Source organism: Gossypium arboreum, chromosome 10 (genome assembly GCF_025698485.1).
Source record: "Gossypium arboreum isolate Shixiya-1 chromosome 10, ASM2569848v2, whole genome shotgun sequence".
NCBI classification, from domain to species: Eukaryota; Viridiplantae; Streptophyta; class Magnoliopsida; order Malvales; family Malvaceae; genus Gossypium; species Gossypium arboreum.
The window spans coordinates 81,281,251-81,300,959 of record NC_069079.1 but is presented as its reverse complement, the minus strand read 5'-3'; the positions used below and the strand labels follow the sequence as shown (position 1 = coordinate 81,300,959).

The 19,709-nt window shown below is 34.3% G+C and overlaps 2 pseudogenes; one reads left to right on the top strand and one right to left on the bottom strand.

Moving 5' to 3' along the window:
- Window positions 1–1,294: 1,294 nt before the first annotated feature.
- LOC108462521 (sugar transport protein 8-like) lies at window positions 1,295–3,052 on the top strand (annotated as a pseudogene).
- A 137-nt stretch (window positions 3,053–3,189) lies between these two features.
- Window positions 3,190–19,709, bottom strand: part of LOC108464585 (chemocyanin-like) — a 70,729-nt pseudogene continuing 54,209 nt past the window's right edge.

Here is a 19,709-nt window from a genome sequence, read left to right as displayed (position 1 = left end):
CTATGGAAAAAGATGGAGAAGAAGATGACCATTTGATTTTTATTTTATTAGTTTTTGCTTTAGTCATCAAATACCAACCCATACCCAATTTTTGACTTTTTAACTTTTCATTTATTACACTTCATGTATAGCCATACACATATATAATCGCCTAACTACTCATTAAGGACCTCAAATTTTAAGTTCTATAGCTATTTAACACCTTTAGCTAATGAAACACAACTTTCACATTTTACGCGATTTGTTCCTTTTTCACAAATTAAGCATTCAAATGGTAAAATTTCTTAATAAAACTTTTACACAATCATATTATCATGTCGTAGACCTAAAAAGAATATTAAAATAATTTTTATTACCTCAGATTTGTTGTCTCAAAACCACTTTCCGACTAGGCCTAAAAATCGGGATGTTAAACCGAGACTCAGGATGTAAAGCCCTCACATCTAGTCACAATGCATCCATCTCACTCTACCGTTCTCTTATAAGCACGCCTGGACCTTCCTCCTGTATGGTTACATTATTATGAAAGTCAAAATTTTCAGATTATACCTTTCTCCTGAGCTCGTCGTTTTGCTTCAAGAGTTTCTGATGAAATGTTTCCCATTACTCAAGCCTCACATTCTTCAAGGCCATTTGATCCTTCATCTACTCTTGGAGAGCTAAAAACTATTGCAACGATGCTTCTTGACCGAAGGAAAATGATAATCCCTAGCTAGTAGGAAGGTTTAAGTCAAATGAGTTCGAAGCTCCTATGTAAGTTACGTTACCCAAATTTTTCAGTCGGGCAACAAACCAACTAGAAAACAACCTCAGTGGGTTGATCACCCAAACCCGAAGCTCCAGCTTGTCCGAATGAAAAGTTAGTAAAGAAATTATCATCTGGGTGAGCCATTTTGGTTTTTCAAACTAAAAGTCTACTGATCTGAAGTCTATCCATGCTCGATGCACCAAATTGTTCAATGTTTTTGTTGGTGTGCTCAAGGTGAGGAGAATCAGGTATTTATAAGACATAGTTACTGTTCATCGAAGTGACTTCCTAGGTAGGCTCCATGCATGCCAACACGTATACTGTCTTAGACTTAACACGTGTTCGCTGGTCCACTAGTTTGACTTCGCACCCTCTACCTGTGAACACCTAAGACATGCGAACTAGGCTTGCAAGCCCTCCTCACGGGCCCCTAATGTACAAGTCGTGGATAGATAGTCCAGGTTATATTCAGATTTCGGGTCGGTAACGGGAAATATCATAACAATACTAATATTGCATTGTGTATTTTGAGTTTGGAAAGAATTAATGGATAGCTCGTAATGTGATTTCTAATAAGTCTCTATTTGTATCCATAGAAATATTCTAGGAATTTACGTTTTTATTCTATGAATTTGTAAAAAAATAAAAAAAATGCAGGTGGGTGACAGCCATGGACGACTTTTTGATGATATTGTTTCCCAAAGTCCATGAAGGAAAGATGCACGCTAAGAACAATTATTGCAAATATGATGATCGATATCTTCAGCTTCGCACATCTTCGTTGTACCTAGCTGCTCTTGTTTCAAGCTGTGCTGCTTCAAAGGTTTGCTCCAAATTAAGCCAAAGCCTACAATTTTTCCTCGCTCGAGCTGCCTTACGCGCTGCTGCTCAGCTCCTCTGGATGCTTTTAATTGGGCGGGTGCTCCTCCGCATTTGTGTTGGCTTTGGCAATGAGGTTTGATTGGATAAAAACACCACTGAAATTCTTCAAAGTTCAGTTCTTCCTTTCTTTATAATTTTTAGATGCATCAACATATTACTGAATTGGTTCTTCAAATGCTCCAGTCACCAATGAAACTAATTTACCAGGCAGTTCCATTGTTCCTATCAGAGATAGCCCCAACCAAACACCGTGGAGCTGTCAATATCCATTTCCAACTATTTCCAACCATAGGGATGTTCTTTGCAAATCTGGTGAACTATAGCACATCCAATAGGCACCCTTACGGATGGAGAGTGTCTTTGAGGATTGCTGGCCACTGTCCTGTTCATAGGTTCTTTAATCATCACTGAATCACCAGTGAGCCTGGTCGAGCACGGAAAGGAGTCATCAAGACACACGATACTACAAAATATTAGGGGTGTTGAAGATGTTGATTCCGAATTCGAACAGATTGTGATAGCCAGTAAAATTGCTCAGGAAGTGAAGCATCCTTGCAATAAACTCATGAACTGCTGTAGTATGCCCCCTCAGATTATTGGCGTGATGCTTCAATTTTTCCAACAATTTACAGGAATCAATACCGTCGTGTTTTATGCTCCTGTCTTGCTTCAAACTATTGGATTCAAGAATGATGCTTCGTTTTTGTTCTCAGTGATTACTGGATCTGTAAATGTTTTCGTCTCGGTCTTTGCAGTTGTTAAGTTTCATAGCAGGATACCGCTACTCAAAGCCAGTATTCAGATGTTTGTATGCCAGGTATGCGTCAGTTTTAACATATTAGAGATCAAGATTTACAAACAAACTCGTTACCAACTTTAGCTGTCAATATCTCCTAGTCTTCCATGTTGGGTTCGAATAGCAAGTTATGTGATGCAGACGGTAATTGGAGCAATTCTTCTTGTTCACTTGCACGCCACTGATTCACTAACAAAAACCCAAGCGTGGTTTGTTGTGTTACTGGTGTGTTTGTTTGTAATGGCCTTTGCCTGGTCATGGGGTCCTCTTGGTTGACTGATACCTAGTGAAACCTTCTCTCTCGAGACAAGAACAGCCGAATTTGCCTTTGCAGTTAGCTCCAACATGCTATTCACCTTCATCATAGCTCAAGCATTGTTCTTGTTACCGGAGGCGAAAGATGTGCCCATTGATGCCATGGTAGACAGGGTCTGGAATAGACGCCCTATTTGGAAAGAGTTCATGATTGATGAGAATTGAAGTAGAAGTAGCTCAAAGCCAACAAATTCAGAGATGACATATGTTGGATTAACTTATGCACAATTTGCTTGATTTGAAACTCAATTGAATTGTTAGACATGGACCAGAGTTTTAAATACTTGAAATATTTCCAATTATATGAAACTTTAGTTGATTAACTAGTACTAGACAATGACATGGATAATATGAATTTCAACTTATCGAGATAATGATATAAGCCAAAAAGAAAGGTACTTTAGCGGTAGCATGCCATCCTCCATAAAGGAGCTGCTGATTAGTATAATTGATTGTACAATTATTAATCTTTGAGATTATAAAAGTATATTAACTATTCCAGGAAAGGTCCACAAAGAGGCCCCTAAATAATTCCACGGAATAAGCAAAACTAGTTTGGTTCAATGGGAAACCTGATACAAAAACTGCAAAACAGTAATTGCTAAACCAAGTTTAGCAAAATTCCCCTTGGAAGCTTTCAAAGTGAGAGCGTTGCTTGGGGAGGATACTGGAACACTCACTGAAGGAACAGGCGGCGGGCTCAAAGTTGACCCAGAGGGAGCTGAGGCCGGAGCTGTTTCAGGTAAGCGAAGCACATTGATGTCTACTTTCTGTCCAGCTTGACAGTGTCCAGGAACACCACAGAAAAAAAAATGGTGACCTTTAGTAGTTATTTTAATGGAGTCATTGCCAGTGGTATATGTAGCCAAAGGGGATGAGGTATTGCAGGCCCTGTACATCGAATGGGTTACCCGCATCACATTGTGTAACTGAGCATTGTACTCGAAAACTGTACGTCAGTATAACATTGGTGTCATCGAATGAACTGATATAAGTTGTGACAAAAGAAAACAGAATTATATAACTGACAAAATCTTAAGCAGCAGGCTAAGTCCCTGACTGTTCTGAAATGGCTATACCCTTCTATTTCAAAATCAATATTTTTATTTTTATTATTATATAAAATAGATAAACATAATTTTGAAAATGCAAATTAAATTATAATTGGTGAGATTTTAACTCAAGATACTAATTTTCCTTAACAACACAATGGAGTAAACGTTAATATATCTTGTTGACACTAATGATCAAGGTTTAAAGTTTAAACCCTATTGATATAATTATAATCTTCCAATTTGTAACTTATTTTGTGCAAAAATAAAAATAAAAACCCAAAGCTAACTTATCATTTCAACCAAAAATTTATTTAATTTTAAAAATATAAATATATTTTCTACCTAAATTTACCTACCAAATAAATTTGTATAATTAGGATAAGCGTGGGCAATTTTAAAACTAGAATCGAAGATTATCTGTGCAGGTTTGGTTTTAAAAGTTTTGCAATATAATTCGGCTGTATAGTATTATTTAAATGATTTGTTGGGTGCTCATTTAATTAAAAATTATCAAAACCAATTTTTTAAAAAAACAAACATAACCATAAGGATAGTTATATCCTTTTTTTAATATAAATATTAAAAAGAATACACATGAGATTTGAAATTAAATCATCATTAGTTCTCAAAATTTTATTTTATCATTATATCTAAAGTCTCATTTATTTTATATATTATTTTTTAAGTATTATTATTCATAACTTTTTCACTCACATCGTGAGTGTACCTTAATCTAATTTTAGTTCTAATTATAGTTCAGTATATCAATTTTATTTTATTTTTGAAGAAATTAACAATTGAAACAATAATGTTTGAATATTATAAATAAAAATTATAACTACACAATAAAATGAATAAACATTAAAAAAGTAAAATATATCATATTTAAAATATTCTGTATATATATAAATAAAGGACGCGTTTGTTTAGCTAAAATTATTTTTATGATCATATCTTATATCAGTTCATCTCATTTTTCGTATTGTTTGTCGAGAAAAATAATTGCATTAAGAATATGTTTGTGTTTTATCTTATTTCATCCTATATTTTTGTATAATATTTCGATTGGATGTAGAGAGAATTTTGTATATTCGTTTCATAGAAGTGTCACTTTTGTGTTCAAAGTGTTGTAAATTTAAATAAAAGTTTATATATACATAATAATTTGTTTTATATTTATTTTGACACTCAATCATTCAATACTCACGTGGTGTTTGTGCTATTTTGTTAATATATTGTATTTTAATTATGTTTATATTATATATCTGTCCTATCTTGTTAGGTGCAAATGAGGCAAGTCAATGAGGTGGTGGTTCTTAGTGTGTCGAGAGCTACGATAAGTGGAGTTATAAGCTCAGGGTGTTCTAATTTTATGTGTGGGTAAGTGTCTTCCCGATGCTAAAGATATAAGTATTTATTTTGCAAGCTTAAGGACATGTGTTTACTGTCCAAAGTGACAATCTATTAGCCTTAGTTTTGACACATGCACCGTGCATGTTCATTTTGATCGACTATTTGGGTAGCACAATAGCCCTTTAGATAGGCGACAATCAAATGAAGATGTAATAGCTGAGGTGTTATGTCTGAGCCATGCAAAAAGGTACTCTTATACTTTTTCTTAGTGAGGTAGATTAAAAGAACTCCATGTGCTATGTATATATATGTTCAAAATGCCTAACCTTAATGAAGATTTATTGTTAATAAGGTCATGGACGAAGTAATGTAATTACAAGGTAAAGGTGGTGAATCTAAATGGATAAAATACTCATAATATGTCTTATATTTAGCATATAACTCATTGTAACAGTTGAATTCAATTCTAATCCACCTCCTTAGAAGAATGGGACCACTGCTAGTTTGTTTGGACAATACATAGTAATTCGATGACAATGTAATTATTAGGATAGTAATTACACTCTCTTGGAATTACAATTCTTTGTAATTCCTTAGACATGTTTGGTTGATAAAGTGTAATTATATTGTAATTCCTTATGGAACATTCCAAATTTTCAATTTGTCATGTGACATTATTCTGGTATCAGATATAATGAATTATTGAGAAATTGAGAAAATTTTGTCAAATAAAGGAATTTACATTAAAATAAGTGATTTTGGATATGAGATTCATTGAAAAGAACTTTTAGGAGTTAAAACATGACAAAAAGGACTAAATTCTGAACATTGAAAAGTTTAGGGACTAAAGAGCATATATGACTAAAATAGGAAAGTAAGTTATTATTGATGAATTGGCCCGACAGTAAGTTGGAATATGTATTGGTATGGTGAAAATCACATTTTGAACCAAATTGGAAAGGATTTGAAAGTACAAGGACAAAATTACAAATTTCCTAACTTTAATAAGAAAAGGGAAATTATGTAATTTTCACCCTTCATAATTTCATATTAAAGATTATAAGTGAATTATGAGATTTAGAATTAATGATTGCCTATTATTGTGAAGAAACTATGTTAAGAGACATAAATGGGAAAAAAGGTAAATTGAACTTGTAAAGGTATTTTGGTCATTTCTAGAGAGTTTCATGATGAAAATAACATTTAAATGTAATATGTAACAGTCTGTTTTCAGTGAAATCAGAACAGTAGTTTCGAGACCACAAATTTGAAGTGAAAATAATTATTGTATTATTATTTTGAGGTCTACAGCATGATAGTATGATTGTATAAAAATTTCGTTAAGAAATTTTAACGTTGCTTAATTTGATAAAAAGAACTAAATCGCATAAAGTGCAAAAGTTGTGTTCTAATAGCTATAGAACTTTATAATGAAGGTCCTTATATGGTAATTAGCCCATTTATGTTGATAGTGGAGTGTGATGGCTTGGTATAAGTGAAATTATGAATGTTTTTAAAGGTTATAATAGTAAAACGGTAAATAAATGATTAATTAAATAAAACAAAGCCAAGCTATCATCTTTATTCATCCTTCTTCAACCAAAAATTAGGTTTTAGGAAGACATTTTTGCGCTTAAGCTTTTGGCAACTTCATCTTACTATTATGTAAGTGATTTTTGTCCCGTTTTTTATGATTTCTATGTTTTTGGAGTCGTTGTAACTTAATCTAGCTAGCCCAGGGACTAATTTGTGAAACTATTGAGTTATTTGAATTTTTCCATTAATGAATGTGTATGTGTTTTGATGTTTGATGATAGAAAATGAATGGTTATTGTTAGATAAACAAGTTTTGTAAAGTGATTTTGGTTGAAAATGTCAAATAAGGATTTATTTGTAAAATGTGAAAATTTTATTGTGAAATGTGTGAAACAATGAAATGAGTGGGCTTCTATGAAAATAGATGAAATTCAACTAGCATGGGTGTGGATAAATTGCATGAATTTGCATTTTTTGAGCTAGGGACTAAATTGTAAAGAAGTTAAATGTTTAGGGAAAAATAGTAATTTTGCCATAACATGAATTTTTGGATTGAATTGAAAAGGATGAGACTTAAAGTAGTTAAATTTTATTATATAGATCAAGAAAGGCCACATTCGGATTTAGATCGAGGCAAAGATAAAGTAGTGGATTGATCAGTAGATTTTCTCCATACTAATTCGAGGTAAGTTCATATGTTATTAAGCATTAAATAATTGTGTGTTAAATGCTTTAATATTGCATTCTTGATAAATGCGATTTCATGGAAATACTCGACGAAGATTTGGCGACGTATTAGATCCAGGTTAAACCTTAGGAATAGATAGGATACGAATGACATGTCATTATGGGTTACCGTGTTTTGGTGCTGGTCCTGTACGTCCTACCGGTGGCTGAGTTTTCCGGTATGTGTTACAGTTACTCCTTAGCTTGTGTGAGCAGCACCGCGTAGCAACGTCTCGACCATCAGCTTATGTGAGCAAATCCAGTGATAACTCGTGAGTGAGCATATATATGAGGTAGAGATGGTTTTGACCATGTACTGGCACGTAGTGTGCGAGATACCCAAGTATCCGATATTATTCCAAATGGTTCAACGGGCACAGTCATGTTCCGAAAGTGTATGAGTTATATATGAACAAGTATAGGTATGTATGTGAATCATGTGAAAATTGAACCTATGAGATTTGTGATTTCATGTCTAACTTTGTGGATGAATATATGTTAGATTTGCGGATTAAATTGAGTTGCATTAAGCTATATTTATTTACCTAAATTATGATTAAATGGTAAGCTAAGTTTTGGGTTATACGAACTTAGTAAGCTTAATTGCTTACTTTGTTTACTTTTCTGTGTTTTATAGTGATTCAGAAGCTCGCTCATTTTGGACGTTGCGGAGATTGCATCACACAATTGAACTCTTATTTTGATACTTTTGGGCTTTATGTATTTCGGTTATATGGCATGTATAGGTCATTTGGCTGATGGAAGCCTATATGTTTTTTTTTTGTAACTAGTCATTTAATATGGCTTGATTTGGTATATGTTGGTATGTATATATATATGTAGCTAGCCTCATTTTGTATGATTTATGATTGCCATGGGAATGTTTTGGTTGTGTGTTGGTAGATTGGTACTTAATAGGTGAACATGATAAATGGTATATATGTTATGTTTAGGCAAGATAGTGCATATATGCAATTGACCATTTAGGTAGTTTTGGAGGTGATTTTGGTATGTTTTAAGAATGGTCATTTGAGATGCTTAAGAGCCCATGATTGTTGGTAATGAAATTGCATGATTTAAACTTGGTTGTGTTTGGTTTGAATGCCTATTGATGATATGGTCATATGCTATTTGGTATGTGTAGGTTGGTACCACATTGGGTGAGAAATATGGCTTGGAAAATGGCCTTTTTTTTGTCCACACGAGCAGAGACACGGGTGCCTGTCTCAGCCGTGTGTGACACACGGGTAGGCAATACGGCCATGTATCCCCTAATACTTATTTAGAAACCAAGTTAGTAGCTTCGCACGGCCTAGTACACGGGCGTGTGGCTTAGCCGTGTGGCATAAGCTAGTATACTCATTAGTTTTTGTACGGCCTAGCACAAGGCCTGGCACAATGGTGTATGAGGTCATTTCGAAGGGCACACTACCTGGCACACGGGTGTGTGGTCTGGCTGTGTGATCCAAGTTAGTAAGTTACACAGGGTCGGACACGAGCTGAGACACTGCCATGTGATCCCATTTCGAATGCCCACACAGCCTGTGACACAGGCGTGTCTCTTGGCCTTGTGAGACACATGGCTTGGCCACACGGTCGTGTATCCCCTACACTTTGAAAATTTTCTATGTTTTTTAATGCTTCTTTTGGGCTTCGAACGCTCATATTACGGACTATATGATTGGAACTGAATGGTTTTAATTTAGAATGGGAAATGAATATGAAATGTATGATTGTGTGTTGTATAGGATCGGTAATGATCCTTAACCCTATTCTTGTGTTGGATATAGGTTAGGGATTTACATTTATTGGTATCAGAGCTACGATTTAGTCGATTTTAAGACTAATGTAGCGTGTTTGAGTCTAGCTATACATGCCATGTTTAACCTGTGATAGTATGATATCTCCTGACAATTTTAAATCATGTTTTCATATAGTAATAGATTCCAATCGAGCAGACTCTGATGATGTAGAAAGTAATGCGCCAGCCTCCATTCACGGAGCAGCGTAGCTTGGATTGAGACCTGTATCTGAGGGTCAAGGAGGAGAGGCCAAGGAAGCGTTCTTCCAAATAATGAATGAGTGGTTTTCTGAGTTTGTTCGAACGAATAAGGCTGCTTAACAACCTTCACACCCAACTATTCCTCAATCGATTCCCGTAGCTTCTTAAGTCTTGGAATCCATACATTTAAGCAAACTGCTTATTGATAAAATTCAAAAGTATGAGACCGAATAGTTTAGAGCTACAGTTGATGACAATCCTGAGAGAGCTGAATTTTGGCTTGAGAATACGATCCGAGTTTTTGATGAGTTGTCTTGTACACCATCTGAGTGTGTTAAATGTGATGTGTCTCTTCTGAGAGATTCAGCCTATCAGTGGTGGAATACTTTGATATCTATTGTACGAAGAGAACGGGTCACGTGGGAATTCTTTCAAACCGAGTTCAGGAAAAAGTATATAAGTCAGATGTTTCTTGATCAAAAGCATAAGGAATTTTTAAAGTTGAAATAGGGTCATATGACCGTAACCGAGTATGAAAGAGAAATTGTTAGACTGAGTAGGTATGCTTGAGAATGCGTCTCCACTGAAGAAATTATGTGTAAGCGGTTCAAAAATGGGTTGAATGAGGATATCAGCTTTTACTTAGAAATCTGGAACTGAAAGAATTTGTTATTTTGGTCGATAGAGCTTGCAAAGCTGAGGAGCTTAGCAAAGAAAAGAGAATAGCCGATTTTTAGGCTAGAGATTTGAGAAAGAGGTCAATGAGTAAATAATATCATTCATCGTCAAAGAAATCAAGGGATTTTTATAACCGTTCAACTGCTTTAGTGGGGTATACTAACAAAGATCGTGGAAAGAAACACATGAGTCCAAAAGCTCAAGTCACTTCAATATCGAGCGTTGGTAGCGTCAAAGTTAACAAACCTAAGTGTCAACAATGTGGAAGACAACATTTTGGAAATTGTTGGATGAATAATAAAGCTTGTTTCAGATGTGGCTCGCAAGAGCATTTTATTCGTGATTGTCCCGAGTTACCTGAGAAAGACAAATATCCAGCTACAAGGTCGAGTAATACAGTTGTCAGGGGGAGACCACCTCGAAATACTAGAAATGTAAATAGTAACAAAAGTGCAACAAAAGATTCTGCTATGAGATCCGAGTCTCGAACGCCAGCCAGAGCTTACGCTATTCGTGCTCGTGAGGATACATCGGCACCAGATGTTATCACCGGTACTTTTTCTCTTTATGACACTGATGTAATTGCTTTGATTGATCTTGAATTGACCCATTCATATGTCTGTACGAATTTAGTGTCTAGTAAGAGTTTACCTGTTAGGTCCATTGAATTTGTGATTAAAGTATCGAACCCCTTAAGCCAGTATGTTCTAGTTGATAAAGTTTGTAAGAATTGTCCCTTGATGACTCAAGGTTACTGTTTTCTAGTTGATTTGATGCTTTTACCTTTTGATGAATTCGATGTGATCTTGGGTATAATTGGTTGACTTTGCATGATGCTGTTGTATGCTGTAGGCAAAAGACTATTGGGTTGAAATGTCAGAATAGTGAAGTTCTTTGTATTGAATCCGATGATTCGAGTGAGTTGCCTATTGTGATATCAGCTATGCTAGCTCAAAAATATGTGAGGAAAGGTTGCGATGCTTATCTTTCTTATGTATTGGATACAAAAGTGTCTGAATCGAAGATTGAATCAGTACCAATGGTTTGTGAATATCTAGATGTGTTTCCAGAAGAGTTACCTAGTTTACCACCAGTCAAAGAAGTTGAGTTTGCTATTGAGTTAGTACCATCACCAATATCAATAGCTCGGAACAGAATGACTCCAACAAAGTTAAAAAAATTGAAATCTCAATAGCGAGAGTTAACAGATAGGGGATTTGCATGACCTAATTTCTCCCACTGGGGTGTACTAGTTTTATTCGTAAAGAAGAAATATGGATAAATGAGACTGTGTATTGATTATAGTCAACTTAACATGGTTACGATTAAGAATAAGTATCATTTGCTGAGAATTGATAATTTATTTGATTAGTTGAAGAGAACAACATTTTTTTCTAAGATTGATTTGCGTTCTGGTTATTATCAGTCGCGGGTTAAAGATTTTGATGTGCCGAAAACTGCATTTAAAACTAGGTATGGACATTATGAATTTCTTGTTCTGCCATTTGGGTTAACTAACGCTCCTACAATATTTATGGACTTCATGAATAGAATTTTTAGACCATATTTACATAGATTTGTAGTTGTATTCATTAATGATATTCCGATCTACTCCTGAGATGAGTCTAAACATGCCGAGCATTTGAGGATTGTGTTACAAACTTTGAGAGATAAACAACTATTTGCTAAATTCAACAAATGTAGATTTTGGCTCCAAGAAGTTGGATTTTTGGGATACATTGTTTCGGTGGAAGGCATCAGAGTTGGTCCGAGCAAAATTTTAGTGGTTGTTGACTGGAAACCACCATGAAACATATCTGAGGTCAAAAGTTTTTTAGGCTATTTTTGGCATTTTGTAAAAGGGTTCTCGATGATTGCTACATTGATGACTCGATTGTTACAGAAATATGTGAAATTTTAGTGGTCTGACAGTGTAAACAGAGTTTTAATCAGTTAAAAACATTGTTAACTGAAGCACCAGTTTTGGTTCAACCTGAGCCGAGCAAAGAGTTTGTAATTTTTAGTGATGCATCATTGAATGGTTTGGGATGTGTTTTAATGCAAGGAGGAAAAGTGATAGCGTATGCTTCTAGCTAGTTAAAACTGCATGAAAAGAATTATCCGACACACGATTTGGAGTTGGCCGCAATCGTGTTTGCATTGAAAATTTGGTGACACCACTTGTTTGGTGAGAAGTGCCACATATTTACCGATCACAAGAGTTTAAAGTATTTGATGTCACAGAAAGATTTGAATTTGCGACAACGAAGATGGCCTGAACTCTTTAAAGACTACGAGTTAGTGATTGATTATCATCCAGATAAAGCGAATGTAGTTGTGGATACTTTGAGTAGAAAATCTTTGTTTGCTCTGAGAGCAATAAATATATGATTGACATTATCTGATGATGGTTTGATTTTAGCTGAGTTAAAAGCTAAACTGATGTTTCTCCAGCAAATCTTTGAAGCTCAGAAATGTGACAATGCATTGAAACCTAAACGAATACAGTGTGAGTCGACTACTGATTCAGAGTTTCAGATTGGATCTGATGATGTTTTTTGTTCCAAGGTAGAGTTTGTGTGTCGAGGAATCCTGAGCTTGTACAAAAAAATTTACATGAAGCACATAGTGGTTGCTTATCTGTTCATCCAAAGAGTACTAAGATGTACAGCGATCTAAAACAGATGTATTGGTGGTCGGGATAAAATGTGACATTTTAGAATTTGTGTCGAGATGCTTGATTTGTCAACAGGTTAAAGTCGAACATCAAATACCTTCGGACTGTTACAACTAGTGATGATACCGGAGTGAAAATGGGATAGAGTTACGATGGATTTTGTATTAGGATTACCTCTGTCTCTGAAAAAGAAAAATGCTACCTGGGTTGTTGTTGATCGTCTGACGAAGTCCACACATTTTATTCCAGTATGTAGAGATTTTCCTCTTGATAGATTAGCTGAGTTGTATATTTCTGAAATCGTCAGATTGCATGAAGTGTCAGTCTCTATTATTTCGAATAGAGATCCATAGTTTACATTATGATTTTGGAGGAAATTACAAGAGGCTTTTGGTACACAGTTACATTTTAGCACTACATTTCCTCCTCAAACTGATGGTCAGCCTGAAAGAAGTGATTTAGATTCTCGAAGATATGCTTCGTTGTTGTGTTTTAAAGTTTGAAGGCAACTGGGAAAAATATTTACCGTTGGTTGAGTTTGCATATAATAATAGTTTTCAATCGAGAATAAAAAAGGCACCGTATGTAGCTTTATACGGTCGTAAATGTCAAACTCTGTTGTACTGGACTGAGCTTAGTGAGTAAAAGATTCATGAGGTTAATTTGATTAGAGAGACTGAAGAAAAAGTGAAATTAATTCGTGATAGTTTGAAAGCAGCTTTAGATCGACAGAAATCGTATGCAGATTTAAAACGTAAAGTTATTGAATTTCATATCGGTGATAGAGCATTTCTGAAAGTATCGCCGTGGAAGAAGATTCTTCGATTTGGTCGCAGAGGGAAATTGAATCTGTGGTTTATTGGGCCGTATGAAATTATAGAGAGAATAGGGCTAGTGGCGTATCAACTTAAATTACTGTCAGAGTTGGAAAAGATTCATAATGTGTTTCATATATCCCTATTACGACGGTACAGATGAGATCCTTCACATATAATTTCTCCGGCAGAAGTTGATATTCGTCCTGACATGTCGTATAGCGAAGAATCGATAAAAAATATAGCACGAGAGATTAAAGAGTTAAGAAAAAAAAGCATAGCTTTAGTGAAAGTTCTTTGGAGACGTCATGACATTGAAAAGGCTACGTGGGAACCCGAGGCTATGAGGAAACAGTACCCTAACCTATTTTCTAGTAAAATTTTTTGGGACTAAAATTCCTAAGGGGGAGAGAGTTATAATAGTCTATTTTCAGTGAATTGGAATAGTAGTTTTGGGACCAAAAATATGAAGTGGAAATAATTATTTTATTATTATTTTAAGGTCTACAGTATGATAGTATGATTGTATAAAAATTTCGTTAAGAAATTTTAACATTTGCATGCTTAATTTGATAAAAAGGACTAAATCGCGTAAAGTGCAAAAGTTGTGTTCTAATAGCTAAAGGTGTCTAATAGCTATAGAACTTTAAAGTGAATGTCCTTATATGGTTATTAGCCCATTTATCTTCATAATGGAATGTGATGTCTTGGTACAAGTGCAATTATGAATGTTTTTAAAGGTTATAATAGTAAAATGGTAAATAAATGATTAATTAAATAAAAGAAAGTCAAGCTGTCATCTTTATTCATCCTTCTTCAATTGAAAATTAGGTTTTAGGAAGCCATTTTTGTGCTTAAGCTTTCGGAAACTTCATCTTGCTATTAGGTAAGTGATTTTTGTCCCGTTTTTAATAATTTCTACGTTTTTGGAGTCGTTGTAACTTAATCTAGCTAGCCCAGGGATGAAAGACAACTTAGATTAGTAGGCGAACCTAAACAAGTCCTTAGTATAGTTGGAAATGATCAAACCAATTATAAGACTAAAATGTTGTTTATCAAGTCCAATTTGGTAGATGTTTTGTCTTGGGCATCGGAGTGGATGGATCCTAGAAGATAGAGAAAGAGATGTGATTGACTGGACTAACAGTACATCAAACAGGACCCAAGCAAAATAGATCCTGAATCTATTTATGCATAAATTCAATTGTGACATTCATAGTATGGCATACCTAAGTCCTAACTGGATGACGAACTATGCATGCGTGACGCGTACACTTTGATTTAAGTAAAAACCTAAGGTTGAATAGATAAAGAACTGAAACTGGTGCATTTGGTGTACGACTTCTATAGTAAGTAACGTCATTCAAAACACTAGAGTTCATAGCCTAAGACATGGGTAAATGATATCCTCTCATTGGCATTACATGGTTGATGAAAAGTAAACATGACCACGGGTTGTTCGTCTTTGTGAAGAATTACTTTATCACTATTTAATAGTGATTGACTTTTCATGAAGAAAGATGTATTGTTTACCATGAGATAAAATAAAATCATATTAGGAGGACAAATATTATCCCAAAAAGATCAAGGATATATTATGAGGGTAACATAGTTATGACCAGGTCATTGGACGGGCACTGGATAGTTGCTTTCATAATGGTATGCCATTATGGAGAGCTCAGCCACAATACTATAGTGGAATGAATTTACGACGAAATGAGTTTATAATTAATAAGAGAAAAGTTGGAACTTACTTATAAATCATTTGAGCCCTAATTATATATGTCCAATCGATCCCTCCGCCAACTCATTAAAACCAAAAATGAATTGTGTGTTTGAATCAAAAAGAATGGAATGAATAGAAATAGAGAAATGGAAAACAATAAAAAAAAGATTATGATTTTCTCTGAAATGGAGCAATGGAATCATTTGGAAATGAATGTGGGTTTCTTAAAAATTGGAAATAGAAATGAAAATAAAAATTAGAAATGATCCATTTGCAAATATATATGGATTACTCAGAAATGGTTGGAAGAATGAGTTTATGTTTTTGACTAGTTTTAAAGCCCATAAATGAAAATAAATCATTCGGTCATAGTGAAAAAGTTAAGTTGTGAAATATTGAATATATTTTCTTGGAAATTTTAACAAGGGTAAAATCGTTATAATTTTATAGAGGGTAAAATTGGGATGACAAAATTATTTAATTAGGAAAATAATGTTTATTTTGGAAAATAGAAAAATATGTATTACGCATGATTAAATTATAAAATACTGGGTTAAAAGTCTAGAAAACACATATAACTAGGCCTAATACAATGAGAGACCTAAATCCCCATCATAATACATATGAGGGTAAGCACACCCTATTTGCCCCTATCCCTTTCTTAGTTGGACTATGAAGTTGTTTTTTCTATTTGAAATAAACTTCTACAATTCAACAAGGGTTCTACCTTCTCTCCTTATAAATAGATTACACCGGTAGAACTATTTACATAACTTTGAAAGATTTTTACTCTACCAAAAAATAAAAAGAATTTATTATCAACTATTAAATATTTTTATCCAAAAAAACAATTGTAACACCTTAAAATAGGGCTTAGGAGTTTTAAGGGTAATTTAAGAATTTTAGCCTTAGAGTGTTCAAAATTTTCTGACATGGTATATCAGTAATGTTTTTGAATATGGTTTTTAGAAATTCAAATCAATTTTTGAAAACTTGTTTTAGAAACCTTTAATTTTTAGTTAAGGTTTGATCTATAAAAGGGGGAAATTTTGTGTGTTTATGAAGCAATTTCACCAAATTTTAAAATCAACCTAATATCTTCCCCACCTATAGCATATTCATGAAAACTTTTCTCCATTCCCTTGTGTTGCCATCCATTGCTCCACTAAAACCCCAATCACCAATTTTGATTCCTAAACTCTATTCATTTGATTTCTATCATCCTTCTAGCCATAAACCTCCACAGAAGTTAAGAAAAACACCCTAAAACACCATAGTTTCCTCCATTGTCAAGCTTGTGAGTTTTTTGAGTTTCTGATCAAACACTCATTTTTTCATCAACTAAGGTCACAGTTCAATTCCTAATCAATTTTAAATTATGTATGTCTTTTAAACATAATTTTTCGCCATTAAATTGCATGTTTTAAATAAAAGATGAAAATAAAGACCTTAATGGTGAATTTCGAGTTTTCGAGTAAAAATGTGATTTCAAAGTATTAATCAGTAGGTGTTGACATAACTATGAGGTTTCTAAACTTATTTAAAAGTTTCATTAATGATTCTTAAGGTTTTAATCAGTTTTCATGAAGAATGACTATTATACGCAAAAAATTTTGATAACATAAATTGAGTAGTTCTGTGAAGTTTAAAGGTTGAGAATCAGTCATAGGTAAATAATTAGATGAATGGAATTCATTTTAGGCAAAAGGATTAAGTATAAACCTAGATATTCAAATTTTAATTTTTCTATGTCAAAAGTTTTGGTCAAAAGAGAACCTAGCTTAGACTTGTGTTTTTGGATTTTTTTATGTGAGTCTTTGGCTGAATGTTGATTGTGTTGTTGTGTGATTTAATTTGTTGAAGCGTTGGAATTGATAGGACCTTCTATAAGTAAAGGTAAAAGCAAGGAAAAACTAGTTTGAGCTTTTGGCTTTTCAGTGAAACCGTAATTGGTGACTGTTTAGATTAGCTGCTTATGGACATGATTCAATGCACTATTTGAGAATTTAGTTGTAGCGTAAACGCCGACTCTACATTCTGAGTGTAAGCTTCCTTGTGCTGATGTTTATATTCTAAAATATGTGCTTGCGTTATGATGAAAAAGGTAAACTGAAATGAGATGCTATATATGTGTTATATGTTCATGATTATTGTTGTGAAAGAGTATATATAGGCATGTCATACATGCTAAGTGACAATGATAATATTGTGCAAATGTTACAAATGTACAGTAATAGTAAACGGAAATCAGTAAGTAACATATGTGTTTAAAGACAGATATTTTGGCCTTGCGATACTTGAGACCATTAGATATAGTTGGCATGCCATAGGATTGTAAGTACTCACCCATATATATATGTGTGTGATTCGGGCGTTGAGGCACTGGGAAATGTTTGGAGAGATAAGGGAATGTGAGCTAAACTCTATTCAACAAGACATGTTTGGTGTGTTGGAGAGTGTTAGTTTAATGCTTCACTTACGGGACATGTTTCACTCTATAAGCCTATGTGGTGTGTTGGAGATCTGTGTATATGATGAGTGGAAATAGTGCCCACTTTTAAGTTTCATAGCTCAAGTGCCAATTTATCTCAAACTATCATAATATATGAATATGTGTGTGTTGTGATATGTGTTTATATGATATGTGACTATTATGGAAATCATCTATAACTATGTTTCTATGTATTGTGATGTATATATGAATGTGTATGGAACGGCTTAGTAAATAAACTATTAAACATGTTGTGTAAGTGGAATATGTCGATGAAGTTGTGATTATTCTAATTATGTCATGTGTGTGTTCTACTAATGCTTGATGACACGTTTGCACAGTAGTTGCTCTAGTTATTCACTGAGCTTGTTGAGCTCACCCACTCCTTTTAGACCCTTGTAGAGTAGTTAAGTGCTGGTGTCAGCGGTGTAGTTGTCGAGGGGTGATCCAAACAAGTCCATTTCCCTTTTTGTAGCTGTTTATTGTTTATTTAGTTAGGTTTTGGGAATAAGGCAATGTGGTAGTTTTTGCTATGATGTTTTAGACGTTCCATAGCTTACTTGCTTTTAGGATTTTTAGGTTTAAATCGTGTTATATTGATTACTACTTGAACTAATTTTTTATGTTAAAATTATTATTATGGTTGTTTTGACGTTTATTTGATAATGTGATAATAGCATGATGTATTGGTACAAGTTGGTATGATCTATGTGCCTATATGTGTTGCATTTTTAGGGTCTAAAGTAGAGGTACTGATATTCAGGTTGTAAAAATGATACCTCTATGATTTTCAAATGTGTAGGAAGCTAAAATTTTAATGTGGTATCGATACCATATCACGAGTATTGATACTCGTGGTAAAATCACCGATACTTTTTCAATGGTACCTATAATTTTCGTGACTTTGGTTTCTAAACGAGAAATGGTAAGCAGTTTTGGTATCAATTTTCAAATTGGTATTGATACCATCCAAAGGAAATATTGATACATTTGTTATAGTATCGATACTTATGTGACTTGTTTTGGTATTTTTTTTTTGTGCTCCTAAAACATGTTTAATTGATGTCATAAGCTCGTTTAAGGTAGATTTTTGCATGTTATATTGATAATTAGTATATGTCTGATTTAAAATTTGCATAAGTGCCAAAATAAAAGATGTTTGCATGAAATGTGACAATGCATGATGTGAGATGGTGGTGTAGCATCTTATTACTCAGGCTCAGCAACCAGACCGGGTATAGTGTGTTACATTTGATGTTATGAGAGCCTAGGTTCATTAATGCTCGGACCTAGGTGATTATTGTATCTTTGGAGTTTTGAAACTTATGAGTCTAGATTTTTCTATTTTCTTGGAGTTATGGTATAACACTGTTTGAATTGCATGAGGTGGCTTGAAATATTCTGATCGAATTGCATATGGGGTTGGAATGGGAACACATTTCCTTATATCTTGAAGTTTGTTTTTAGGAATGAGACTTGGATCATCTATTCGTCACTCACACCGTTTATTTGTTTAATTGTATGCTAGATTTTTAGATATGCCTCCTAGATATGTAAATGTTAGAGCTAGTGCCCAAGAGGATGGTACATCCTCTGCACCTCTTGTGCCACCACATAAAGTGAACATACCTAATGAGGGTGTAGACGCTTTGATGAAAGCTATGATTGGAGCATTTCAAAGGATTGCTAGTGCTAAACTTGCTCTTGCACCTAGAGATCCTGTGCCTGTTAACCAAGGGTTGCTGCTTGAACATCTTCGGGCATTAGGTGGTAAGGAATTTTCTGAGGTAGAAGGTACTGATCCGATCGTAGTTGAGTATTGGTTGGAGGGAGTTGAAAGGATCCTCACGCAGATGTCATGTTCTGATTAGGAGAAGTTGGGTTGTACTGTGTCTTTACTCGACGGTAA